We start from the raw sequence: 14,152 nt of genomic DNA, 5'->3' as shown, positions 1-14,152 counted from the left end.
GATCTTATACAATTTTATTTGCTGGTACAGGGCAATTTACACTCTTAATCGGTGTTGACCATTACGTGTTTTTCTTGAACTATTTACGGACCATAAAGCCAAACAATTTGGTATCATATAAAAGTTATCTTTGGGTTCAATTCAAATTGTGTATGAAGGTTTTTGTCTATTCTTCTTTTATCACAATTATCAACCTCATTCCTACTAAATTTCATTATTTTCCCAGGCTGAAACCAAATATATCACATTTCCCATAAGGTCATTTTCTCCCAGCGTTTTAAGCAACTGAATATAGGGATTGCTAATGAAAGTACCGTCAGAACCCTTAACTGTGGTGATAACAGAGTGCTGCAATAAATATTGGCAGCTTCCCTGCATCCTTTCCATCCTGAACCTAAAGGACAGTCGGTCTGCAAAATTCCCCAAGAGACCCTAAGTGGGCCGTTCCCTAGAGCATCCCTGAACAGCGTCTCAGACGAGTCAACCCACCTCCCAGGGACCACCCCTGCTTTGCTAGGAAAATGCAGCCTAGCTAATAGGCGCACAAGATGTAAAATGCCAGTGCATGTCTGTGATTTACAATATGTCTAATGAGCAAACCCAATGAAGAGGTTTGTTGTCTACCATAAAACCAGATGGATGTAAGCAGTGATTAGAAGCAATTAACTCCATGCAGCACTAAATAACTTTCTGTCATTAACGTACATTTTTCTCCACCCCATTAGAGGTACGGAAGTGAGCATAAGGTAAGGAACACTCTGTTTGAATTTCAGATATGCATATACTTTGGTGGTAGTGAAGAAAAAACACAAGTTTGCAGTAAAAACAAAATACATATTAATACAGACATAGCAGGCCTATCAGGTACTTTGAAGCCGTCTTTGCAAATAGATTCTCATTTTCCAAAGACAATACTTCTCTGACTCATCCTGACACTACCATTATTCAGAACACCAACAATGGTTCCCCAACACTGGACTGTGAATGAATCCAGCAAGAAAGTAGCTCATTATATTCTCCTTTCTACACTGGAATTTTGCTAATCAGCAGTGATGGGAAAAACAGCTAAGGAGGTATTCAGAATAGAGTCATGGTTGTTAATAAACTGACTGACCATGGGAGGTAAGTATTTGGGACAGTAGCTCCAAAAGGGTAAGATACATGATCCTCTGAAACAGGAACCTCAACTCTGTTCATTGCTATGACACTTGTAATCCTTTCTCTTAATGTAAAGATACCAATCTATGGTATGTCTACACTGCAAATGAAGGTGTGTCTGCGGCCTGGGTACATACACCCATGCTATTTTTAATCTGGCTACAGCAGATAGAGAAGACTCAGCAGCAGATAGAGAAGACCCAGAGGAACCCAAGTCTGTACCCAGAGTGCCCCGAGGGCTGGTACGGGAGTGGCTACCCCATGCCAAAGCTTGCGCCTTCCCATCCTGAGTAGCGCTGTTACCCATACCAGCTAAAATAAAGCTAGCACAGGAATGCCTACCCATGCTGCAATCACACCCTAATCTGCAGTGTAGACATATCCTGAGTGTGTCTGTGGCCCCCTCCGTGGTTGGGCCACAAAGGAAAGCCATCTGGTACTCCTCAGAGCAAACATAGTGTGTCAGTTAGTTCAACTACTCGAGGGCTGTGTTTTGGAGCTGAAGATCCTGGGTTTGAACCCTGCTCGTGACCAGACTACAGGTTGCTACATTAATAATCCTTGTCACTGCAAAACGTACTGCAATTGTCTACAGTTTGAGAGAGTCCTGCATGAAGTTGCTTGTGTACTAAATTGTTGGAGTAACACTGTCTGGCTGCTGTCCCCTGGGGGCCCTCATGAAGAATAAATGTGTTTCTCAGGGATGGCCTTGTGTCTCAAAGAGCAACAGGTTAAATGAATAAAACACTGCATTTTTTTAAAGCTTGCCAGAGGTTGACTATGGCTCTTAAAACAAATTTCTTCCCGAGGTCACAAGGGACGACAGAAACCCAGAGGAAATTATGGCTGAGATTGTATCTGCATTCGGCAAATTTTTATACTTGTCTTCTATTCAGCATTGCCTGGGCTACTCCACTATGGGAATATAGGAATTGCCATACAGGATCAGAATAATGGCCAATATAGTCCAGTGATCCAGACAGTGGTCAGTGCCAGATGATTTGGAGGAAGTTGCAAGAAACCCCATAATGGCCAATTATAGACTAACCGGCCTATAGGAGAATTTTCTTCCTAACCCCAAGCTCTTAGCAGTTGGTTTCTATCCATTCCTAACCACCAATTTTTATGAGTGTGATTTTCAAAAACACTCAGTGATGGCATAATTCTGCTCTCACGGAAGTTTATTAGTACTAACAATGCTTTGTATGTATATAGTGCTTTTTATTCAGAATTCCCAATGCACTTTGAAAAGGCAGATTTTTCCCCCCTTTTTCAAGAACTATGGTGCAAAGACAAAAGGTTTCAGACTCCATGTGCTTAATGTTACGATCCATAATCCACATTTAGGCTCTTAAATCAGTTTGGCCTGATCTTCAAAAGTGTAAAGTTGTACTATTTTCCAAAAACCAGGCCTTTTTGGTTCACTGAGTATAGCGTCCTGCCTTCTGCAATGGCTGATAGCATAACAATCCAATGACACACCTCACTAATCACGTAATGCTGCTCTAGGGGTGGGTGGGGGATTCCTTCGGGAGTCAGAAGTCCTGCAAGCAAGCGTCAGTTTGGTATCAGGAGAGATGGCAACACACCCTTACCAAAAGGCAACAAAGTCCAATGAAGTATGTTATTTTTATAGACCTCAAACCCTGGTCTCATGCAGGGTGGTGGAGTCAGACAGAGAACTTAGCAAAAAAAAAAAGTGAATTTCCTTTTGGTAAAAGGCTCGTTTTGTGAAACCGTTTTAAAATGCAACTTTTATCCCACTGCCCATAACAAAGAAGAAGGGAAACTTCCTAAAGATCTCCCTGTGCTCATTTAAGCAATTGAGTTCTGTAGCATAGAATGATACACTGCAACTTAAAATACTGTTGCCCTACTATGTTAGAGCATGAATGCAGTATTGCATTTATAAAGGAGGTCTGCCTGCAAAAGAAAAAGGCGATTTGGATCCTACACACAGCAGTTGCCTACCCTAGCAAAGATAACTTCTCTGGCTACCATGGGAGCTCGGATTTTTTTTTTTTTTTTTTTTTTTTAAGAGAGCTTTGCTTGCTACGTGGATTTTTTGCAAACTCCCACAATTCTCTGGATCTTCCTTCACTGGCTTTTCTCCCTTTGAATATAAGGACACCAAAGAGAGGCGAGAGCGGTGCAAGGGGAGGGGGGAAGAAGGAGGGAAGGTTGCTGTGTGGTGGTTTGTAACGAGCAAGATGTTAACTAATTCTACTTTTAATCTTTCCTTTTACTGCGAAGTGAGCCATTCAGGCATCACATCTTCTGAATTTTCCTTGCCTCTTTCGGGGAAGCATATTGGGGCAGAGCTCGCCAGCTGTCTGCTGCCTTTGCCTTCTGCTACCATTATCCCGAGGCACCACCCCACCTTCTGGCCCTCCAGCTTGTGGTGGGGGGAACGAGGGGAGGGGGAACTAGCTCATTCTTACACGCACATCACACAGAGGGGGAAATGGAGTGAATCCAGATAAAAATTCACACAGATAGAACCAACACATGACAGAAGTAGGCAGATAGATCTGTTTTGTCCATAGAACGTGTATATTTGCATAGATCTATATGTACACATACAAGGAGAGAATGTAATATTACAATTTAAGTGTAAACTCTAGCTTACCTTGCAAGCTTAATAAAATCTTTTGCCATTAAATGCTCCATTCAGAAATACAGACCCGCTTTCCCCAAGTCTCTGTAGGATTTTGAAATGCAAAAACTCAGCCAAATCAGTTGAGTCAGGTTTGGAATGGCTGCAGTTTCACGGCTTGTAGGCTCCAAGTACTTACAGTAACGTGGAAATCAAAGCCCTAATGCCTTGTACTGTATGTGTGTAGGTGTAGCTGTTTGCAAAATATCCAGGCTATAGAATGTGTGTGTGTGTGTCAACATCTGTGCATGTGCAGATGGATTAAAGGGATGTGGAGGAGCATGATTATAATATATATTTCTCCTGTATGCAAATATAAAAGGAGAAAGGACATTCAGTTAGATGTCGAAAAGGAATTAAAGGAACATTTCTATTTAATTTGATTTCTCCTCAAATAGGTTTCTCCTGTTTGGAGGTTAAATCTTTTTGCAATGGCAGCTTTTTATGGAACCAGTTATATTCTGCTTTTTGTCTCAAGCTACCTTTTCTGTAACCCCTTACTAGCCAGGAGGAAACACTGGCTAGTTTCTCCCTGTCCACGGCACTGGCACTATGAGCATAAGTGCATTAAAAGGGCAGTTTTCTTATTAAAGGGCACCCAGAAAAGGCAACATCAAAGCACCATGTAAAAGATTGGGCCTCTTGCTAGACCAGAACTCCAGAATGCTATATGTACAGTTCCCAGCTTTAGATACGCCACTTTTGTGGCTTCCCTTGTTTCATTTGCTCATCTCCTTACTTTTGCCAATTCTGAGTCACGGGCTAAATTCCCTACTGGTGTAAAATGCATGCCACTCCGTTGTCTCTGCTCATTTGTACCAGCAGAAAATTTGACCTTTTTAATTTAGATGCTGCTGGTCTTCACACAGCCTTCTATCTAGATTCTCCTTGGCCAACAGACCTGCCTTCCCCCCACTTTGAGCAGGCGGTTGAACTAGACGACCTCCTGAGGTCTTTTCCAATCCTAATCTTCTATGATTCACTGTCTTAGGTCTAAATCTTGCAAGGGGATGAGCAGCCCGGCCCTGAATCAGGCCAGAGTGCTCAGCGCCTTGCAGGATCGAGCCCTTAACCAGTCACCAGGTTTTCCATAATACACAGCCCAAATCTAATCCAAAATTCTTTGTGAAAAATATCCGCAATGCAATCAGATGTGGTAAACACATTCCCTGGAAATCAGAAATTGCAGCAAGGGGATCTGGATGAGGAGAGGGAATAGACTGTGATATGAATGAAAAACTGAGGTTAAAATCAGAGAAGACACCCCAAAATGTAGTACCCCTATTCTGAATCCCTTCCCATTTGAAACTAGACCGGGGCGGGGGGGGGGGGGGTTTGGCTTTAAATCCCTAAAGATATGCAACAGTGACCATGTTTCCTTACCAATTCTATATGAACAACCTGGCTGATTTTCTATGCAGTGTCTGGCTCATTCGGCCCCGCACTTGCCAGAGCATGGCCAAGTGTGTCAGCCAGCATTCACAGTGACAGAATTAGAATCACAGAATCTCAGGGTTGGAAGGGACCTCTGGAGGTCATCTAGTCCAACCCCCTGCTCAAAGCAGGACCAATCCCCAATTTTTGCCCCAGATCCCTAAATGGCCGCCTCAAGGATTGAACTCACAACCCTGGGTTTAGCAGGCCAATGCTTAAACCACGGAGCTATCCCTCCTCCCAGTTAAGAAGGTCACTATTAAGTCTGCCTGTGATAATGGCATTACGGCTTGCCTAAAGACATGACCTGCTAGAAGATACTCAAAAGTTTTTTCAGGCAAATTTACCAGCAAATTTGGATGATCTGGGTAAGCTCAGAGCTGAGTGTAGAAAGGTGTCTACTAATTCACTCTCATCACAACCCTCGGCTACTTCCCTGTGGGAAAAAGTTCCTAAGGAGTTCGACCAGGTTCAGGAATTGGGAGTCAGTTGTGGTACTGTGATGCTGAATGCATGGTCCACGGGGATGACAAATGAAACAAGCCAAATAGCAAAGTCTGAACCTGGGTGAACCCAATGCATTGAAACAAAGGGGTGTCCATGGAATGCCACCGAGGCAAAGGTATTTCACAAACTGTGTGCACAATAGAGTTTTTAGGAGGTCCTTCTAGAGCAGAAGATCCAACATCCTCGGTAAAAACTCATCGCACCCTTTGGCAGGTGTCATCACCTCTTGGGGTGGTCTCCTGAGGGACCTCCGCTTCTCCTGACTGACCCTCCTTAGTTTGCTCTCAGTCAAGTCAGTTCTTGGACCCTCACCTTCAGTTCAGCCCAAGAAGTGAAGGGCTGGCAGGCCTGCCATCTCTTTCAGCCTCCTGGTTGTTTTCTTGGAGGCAGCCTGATGCAGGCTGTTGTCACACTGCTATTCGAGGCCTTTCTGCCTCCCTTTCTTTCTCTGCGCTCTCCCCTTTATAGCAGGCCATATTTCCTTTTTGGTTGCAGCTGTGGGTGCCTCACAGAGGCCCAGCCGCCACTCCGCCCCTTCTCCCAAGGCTCCACCCTCTCTCCGCTTCTTCCCACCCCCACTCTGCCTCCTGCCCCCAGTATCTCCCATCTGCCATCGAAAAGCCGATCGGTGGGGGCTGAGCACCCACTATTTTTGTTCATGGGTGCTTCAACCCCAGGGCACCCAGAGAGTCAGCACCAATGCCTGCCTCCATGACTGACAGCTCTGGCAGCTGCATGGGGTTGATCAAGCTGCTTTCTTATAAACAGAAGAGACTCTCCTCCCTCCTCTGTCTTTGTTCGGACACATGTTTATAGACCCTCTGACAACAGGTTCTGTTTCTATAGTATATTCTTGGCATCCAAATATTTTAAAAAGTCCAAATTCCAGCTGCTGGACTGGCTTGCTGCAATCACACCCAATACTGATAACTTCTTAATCTCAAGAGCAAATCATACTAACCATGATGAAAGTCTGGGAGAAAGCGTTACAGATTCTAGGAAGCCAGACTAGCCTTCAATAAAGGAATATTCTCTACCAAAGATCTCATTTTTGAGCCACAAGATAAGTGCAGCAAAGACGCATCAAAACTCAGAAGAAGTCAAAAGAGCCCAGATGGGGATGTAAGTTCTGAAGCTGTGTACAGCAGCCAGAACGACCATCTGGAAAGGATAAGCATGAAGAAGGTACTTGGTTCCAAGAAAACAAAGGAGAGTTACTGAGGCTGAAAGTTACAAGAGTCAAACAAAGTGAGAGAGGATCTACATCACAGAAGCAACATAAAGACTGTAATAAAACAGCAAGATCTTGCCACCACAGACAGAAATGGATGCAATCAACTGCTTTAAAGGCAAAAAGAAGGGAGAGCTATGTAGATAAAATGAGGAGGGGATGTACAGCATATCATTCCAACTAATCTATGCACTGCAGATAACAGATGCAATAACTAACACACAGGGAGGGGTGAACAAAATCTAAGCGATTCAGCTCCGTAACACCGGCTTCTGCCACTTGAGCGAAAGAAAAATCTCTCCTAGCTGGTAGTAGTAGTGGGCCCCTTATGTGGTCTGTGGGCCAGACACTAGGGACATCACACACAGAGAAAACTGGCATGTTATACTGTCCAACTAGCCACCGGCTCTCAGAGTCTTCCTGGAATCAGAGAAAAAGGGATAAGGAATGAGGACACTGAAAATATCTGAAATAAATCACTGTGTAGGTCAGTCCTGGGAACTATTCCAGAATTCTGTTTTCAATCATGTGAGCCCGTGTATTGTAAATGGGTACTAATGAGAATGTTAATTGTTTCCATTTAGCAGTGGTAACTCTGCAAACCGCAGCCAGAAGTTCCAAATTTCTCACCTTATTCAAAAAGACAAAGATGTAACGTTTCCCCTTGTGGTCGAAATTACATTGGTGGGAAGGCTCGGTCACAGCCTTGAGGTACATCCTGCTTTTTTGCATTTTTAACTGCCAGCCACCCAAAACACGCATTGGATGGCTCCTGTTCTTCAGAATGAGGGAGGAAGTAGCTAGGTTCCCCTTCAGATTCCATCCATTTGATCTGTCACTGGTACCAAAAACAAACCCAAAGGCTACTAACTATCCAAACCCAACAAACCCAAAGGCTACTGACTATCGAACAACATGAGCAGCTCCTTCCAGGGACTGAATGCTTGGTCTCCACAACACTCTCAAATACGTTTTCTTTTCATACATTTGGGGCTGACTTGTCCATTGGTAAGAACAGCTCAGTGTTTTAGCTGAGATGGTCCTAGCCCTGCCTGTCACTTCAGAAACCGGGGTTCAGTTCCCCAACGGGGAGCCCGCCCTTATCTGACTAACACACCAGGGATTGAACCAGGAACATCCACAGGTAAAAGTATGAGCTGCTACAGCTTGAGCTAAAAAGCCAGCCCCCCAGAGCTGGGGACTGTAAATTCATATCCTCTCTGGGTCAGCCCAGAGGAGCACACATAACACTCACTCACCAGTGGGTTACATCAGCATCTCCTGTTCAGCCAATATAAAACCCTCAGAGCAGCAGTGTCCATTCCTCATAGTTTGTATGGTCTGGCACATTGGAAAAACATTCAATGCAAACTGAATAGTAGGTTTGCAGGTTCTGGGTGTCCTTGGGTAGGCAGAAGAAATTGTAAGAAATTTGAAATGTTATTTATATTGTTCAGACTGTTCAAAGCAACTCTTACTGTCAACTTAAAATACAGTATCACAAATGAACTCTACGAACACTAACCAGCTGCTGCCTTCATACATGATAACAGGAAAAATACCACAGCTAAGTATCTTCCTGTATTTACTGCTTCACCCCTTAACGTGGGACTATCTTTGTTCTATGGAATTCTTAAAGTAACAGGCAATGAAGAGCCTTTTAAAAGAGGAATCACATTTTATGTGTACATAAAACTCTAGTTCTGGAATACAGCTCAGGTACTGAATGCCATAAAACCCAGGGAAGGGTAAATACCGACTGCATATATCGAAGCATGTCTGAGCGATAAAGGGGAGGATACGTGCATATGCAACGGGAAGGAGATTCTGTAAGTAGCAACACCAACTTGCTGGAAAAATTCAGGTCTGAATCATGGAATTCAAATCCATAGAGAATCTTCTCAAAAACACTAGGAACTATGAAAGGCTGTATATAAACTTTGAATAGAAGCACTGGCCTGGGTCCTCATGCATGGCTGAGCAGTGCTTCTCATAGCTAAACATGAAGGCATAAACCTTTCTGATACTGATGCCATCTGGGCACCGGGCTGGTCCTGGGTATATGTTCGAGCAATCTCAAGACTGCTCTAATATACACCAGCTGCAAAAGCCCAAGTAAAGCTGCTGGGACATAGACGAATACCCCTTGACCAAACTCAACTCAAATATCCCCTCACCTCCAGAAGGAATCCTCCAGTGGACTGCTTTGTGCTGGCACAGCAATGCAAAGCAACCTCTACATGCCACAGACATAGCAACCAGCTGTGAACCTAATATTTGCTTTCGAATTCAGTGCTTATAGTCACACATCTGTGACTATTTATAGCATAGACATTACCATTGCCAGCTGAACTGAACACATGTGGCACTGCAGATAGGACCTAGTATTTTCTGCTGTAAGGACCTGATCCAAAGTCAATGGAAAGACAATAGAAGTCAATGGAAAGACTTCTATTCGCTTCAATGGGCTTTGAATTAGGCACTCAGACGTGCAGGTTGTCTGTCACTTGAGCTGAGGGGAAATCTCAGTTACATGTAGTAGCATCAGGCTTTCTAATAACTAGAGAGAACCATAATCACATGTGTGTGAGCATTCCATCCAGGGGAGGACAGCTGTACATCCAGACAAACAGCCAGTACTGTTATGGGTTGGGGTGGGCAAACTTTTTGGCCTGAGGGCCACATCTGGGTATGGAAATTGTATGGCAGGCCATGAATGCTCACAGAATTAACAATTCAGAGATAGTTAAATAAACTTTCTTTAATTAAGATACATTTTAGTGGAAATAAACATAAAACCTTACTTACTATTATAAATATACCATCATTACAATAATTAAATCAAACCTATCCCCTTTCCACGCCCTTTCGCTCTAGCCTGGATTTGTCGGGCGTCAGCTTCCACTCACTGGAACTCATTGAGATTCACCAGCCCCCTGCTCTCAGAAATCTCCTCCCTCATAGGTCCTGACAGCCCACAAGTTTGAAAACCGCCACTGCACACTCCCTGGCCAACTACTCTTTGTTTTATACTCAACAATGGAAAGTTAATTAAAACATGAGAGTCATCTAAGCCAACAAGTAGCAGGCACGTGGGCGTGCACACTCCAGGCTCTTTTGGTGCGGGAGGCATGTTTGGGTTGAGCTGCCGGAGTAACATGGGTGCCCTCACGCCCATCACGCAGGTCCTGAACATGCAGGAGCACCGGGCGGGCAGAGCGGGGCAAGTCCCCGACCCCACTCTCTGGCTGGAGCGCCGGAGCGGGGCAATGGAGCTCAAGGGCCAGATTAAAAGCTCTGATGGGCCGGACGCGGCCCGCAGCCATAGTTTGCCCACCCCGTTAGGGGTTAATTATTCAGAGCTGCATGCACCAACATATATGTGCATACGTGTAGGCATCCATCTTAGGTGTGTAAATCCCTGTGCAAACCCAAACATGCATCGCTGCATCAGAGCGTTTAGACCCCTAAGTTGAGTACACGCATGTTTGAGAGCACACCACTGATGAGTTGGCCTTGTAGTATGGAGGGGAGCATCTAATTACCTGGGCAAGCAGAGGCTGATGCAGCACAAGTAAGTGTGTCAATAACTTTTTGAGGCAACATTGTTAGATAAAGGTCTAGACCAGGGGTGGGAAAACTTTTTGGCCCGAGGGCCACATCCGGGTATGGAAATTGCATGGTGGGCCATGAATGCTCACAGAATTGGGGCTGCAGGAGGGGGGTGAGGGTTCTGGCTGGGGCTGCGGACTCTGGAGTGGGGCCAGAAATGAGGAGTTCAGGGTGCAGAAGGGGGCTCCGAGTAGGGTGCGGTGGGGTTGAGGGCTCCAGCTGAAGGTGCGGACTCTGGGGTGGGAATGGGGATGAGGGATTTGGGGTGTAGGAGGGTGCTTCAGGCTGCGACCAAGGGGTTCGGAGGGCGGGAGGGGGATCAGGGCTGGGACAGGGGGGTGGGGCACGGGGGGCGGGGTTTGAGGGCTCTGGGGTGGGGCCAGAAATGAGGAGTTCAGGGTTCAGGAGGGGGCTCTGGACTAGGGCAGGGCATTGGGGCGTGGGAGAGGGATCAGGGCTGGGGCAGGGGATGGGAGCATGGGAACGTGTCAGGGGTGCAGCTCTGGGCAGCACTTACCTCAAGCAGCTCCTGGAAGCAGCAGCATGTCCCTCCTCTGGCTCCTATGCAAAGGTGCGGCCAGGCAGCTCTGCGCACTGCCCCGTCCGCAAGCACTGCCCCTGCAGTTCCCATTAGCCACAGTTCCCGGCCAATGGGAGTTGTGGGGGTGGTGCTTGGGGCACAGAGCTCCCTGGCTGCTCCTAAACGTAGGAGCCGCAGGGGGGATGTGCTTCTGCTTCCGGGAGCCTCAGCGCCGGGAGTGGCCTCCATCTCTGCCCCCTGACTGGAGCATGGGAGCAGGGCAAGCCCCAGACCCTGCTCCCCAACGGGAGCTCGAGGGCCGGAGGATGTGGAACCGCGGGCCGTGGTTTGCCCACCCCTGGCATAGACTCTCCTAAAGACAGAGCTAGAACAAGTGCTGTCACACTGCACGCTGGGGACGTATGGGAACAGGTGTGGTGGATGACTGGAAGGGGCAAGGGAAGAGGGATGGTAACGCATCGGTGTTCACACGCCTCCAAATACCGAGGAACAGCTGCACAGCCCAGACCTCGTGTTGGGAGCATCCTGCGCGGATACAAGATTTCTATCTGCAGACGCAGATATCCGCGGACATAAAGCGGCTCTCCGCGGACCTCTCCCGGGAATCGCAGCGATGAAAGCAGCCGCCTGTGTCGGGCCGCCGCTCGCAGGAGCCAGCGCCCTGGTGCGGGCAGCTCCTGTGGCGTGACTCCCAGCCCCGGGCGCACCGGAGTCCCTGCCCCACAGCAGCGTGCATCTCCAAGTGGCTCGCGTGCTCCCAGACAGCCCACGCTAGCACAACCAGGGACAGCTGCCAGTGGGGACTAGTGCCTGCCCCAGCGGGTGGGGCTGGGGGCAGGGCCAAGGGCGGTTCAGCCACGCCGAAGGCGCTACCGGCATCAGGTCCTGCCAGCGGCGGCCCAACCTGCTGCTGCTTTTGCCACTTGCAGTTCCTGGTAGAGCCCTGCAACTCTGCAGATATCTGGTCTATATCTGCGGATATAAATCTTGCATCCAGGCAGGGCTTTGCTTGTCGGCGATTCTAAATCCTGTCCTGTGACTCAGTATAGTTTTACATACATCGGAAATAATCAATACAGGCACTCATTGTCTTCTATAGGCCAGATTTTATCCCCTTTCCTCATGTTAAGTAATACCTTACTCCGTGGGCAGCTCCGCTGAAAGGAATCTGCAGAGTCAACTACTCACTGTGAATAAAGGTAACAGAATTTGACCCTGTGGGAGAAGAAAGCTGAAATAATGAAATTTTACATCATCATTTGTATTATGGTAGCACCTAGGAGCCCGTCATGAACCAAGACCCCATTGTGCCAGGTGCTGTACAAAACACAGAATAAAAAGACGATCCTGGTTTTCAGAAATTCAGTGCGATGGTAACACTCTACTTAGCTGTGGGGAAGGAATACCAAGGAGGGCATAAACTCGCTGTAGAGAACGTGAACAATCAAAATAGAGAATAAAGGGCTAATGTCTCTTGGAGAGCCAAGGACATGTTAGGAAAAATCTATCAGCATTGTGATTTACTGGTGCCATGAATTAGGGCTGCACTGCCGGCTACATCTGCAGCTGATCATTTAGCAGAAAAAAAAAAAGAGTCATAATAGATGCAAAAGACTACAGAACTGAAATGGAAATGCAGCGAACAAAGCATCCCCATACAGGCATCCTCATTAGAAATTGGATTATAACGATGTCTTTGGAATAATTGACAGTGATGACTGTCTGGAACTTTTGAATTCATTGATATCAATCTGAAATTAAAAGATTTCAGGAAAAAGGTTTAAATGACTCCACTAGTATGCGTGCTTGGTGATGCTAATTAGGCTGCTACCTTACTGGCAGACCACAAAGCCCTGCACTTTTATTCGGGAATTGCTATTTGCTTTAGAAATCAGCCCTGAAAGGGACTGTGTAATTGCAAACAAGTTGTGCAGAATAAATAAACCATTATTGTAATGAGGACATTTCTTCCTGAGGATATTTTTAAAAGTCAAATTACAGACTATTACTTAATGCCAGACCAATATCTTGTATTTGTCACCTGCTTTTAGCTTCTGAGCTAGTTTGCATTCTGCCTGACCTGTTTTACACACAATGCTGTATGGACACCAGGCTTTCCTTGAAACTGTAATGACATTAACTGATAACTGACACATAATTGTGTGCAACTGAATATGAACATTTACTCTTAGTGCTCCGTGGCTGCCCCGGTTACTTTGGAGATGCAGGGTCAAATTCTCTGCTGGCATAAATGGATGAAACTCCACTAAAGTCAATGGCACTGTACCCTTTTACATCAGCAGACAACTTGTACATAATTGTGTACTACACATTTTGAAAGTTTCTGGCCTTGCTTTTACTATTTCATGTTTAAAATACCTCAGCTATAAACCACCCAGGTTTTCTAGACTTGAAAATGAGAGTTGCGTGTATAACAGAATTTTCACTCAGCATTTACCTATTTCCACACGTTTCTTTAGCTCTGTATCTTTTTAACCATCTGTTTCTGGCTACCAGTGATAAGAAGGCAAGCAACTTTATTTGCACTAGTATGTATTTTGACATCTGGCTTCCGAATTTGAACACAGTGTTTATTTTTGACCAATTTTTGACCCAATTATACAAGTTACACTCACTGAGCCATATTCAGAATCACATCAGCTGTTTACACGCAATTCTCATCCTATTTACACAGCCTCACCACTTGGACAAGTTTCTTTATTAGTATTACCATTGTGCCTTGACATCATCGACAAGGACCCCATCGTGCTAGGCACTGTACAAATAAAACAAAAAGCTGGTCCCTGCCCCAAAGAGCTTACAATAGAAACATGAGACAAGAGACAACAGATGGCTACAGACAGACCAATGGGGGAGTGGAGGAAACAGTGAGACAATACTGGTGAGCATGATAAGCTGTGGTATCAGCGCACCAGAACCCGAACTGTTCTCAAGTTTTTTATAAGCATCGCAGCAAAGGAGAGTTTTAAGCAGGAATTTCACGGACAATAAT

General features: G+C 45.8%; 1 long non-coding RNA gene across 1 annotated transcript in view; it reads right to left on the bottom strand.

Moving 5' to 3' along the window:
- The window catches only part of LOC141985762 (uncharacterized), a 247,807-nt gene extending 243,962 nt beyond the window's left edge, over positions 1-3,845 (bottom strand). Inside the window, exon 1 of the long non-coding RNA XR_012639010.1 lies at positions 3,788-3,845. This is a non-coding gene — a long non-coding RNA (uncharacterized LOC141985762). The remainder of the gene's footprint in view (positions 1-3,787) is intronic.
- Positions 3,846-14,152: the final 10,307 nt, after the last annotated feature.

This window comes from Natator depressus, chromosome 4 (assembly GCF_965152275.1).
Source record: "Natator depressus isolate rNatDep1 chromosome 4, rNatDep2.hap1, whole genome shotgun sequence".
Classification (NCBI taxonomy): domain Eukaryota; kingdom Metazoa; phylum Chordata; order Testudines; family Cheloniidae; genus Natator; species Natator depressus.
Note: the sequence above shows the minus strand (reverse complement) of the source record. Positions and strands in the feature narration are given on the sequence as shown.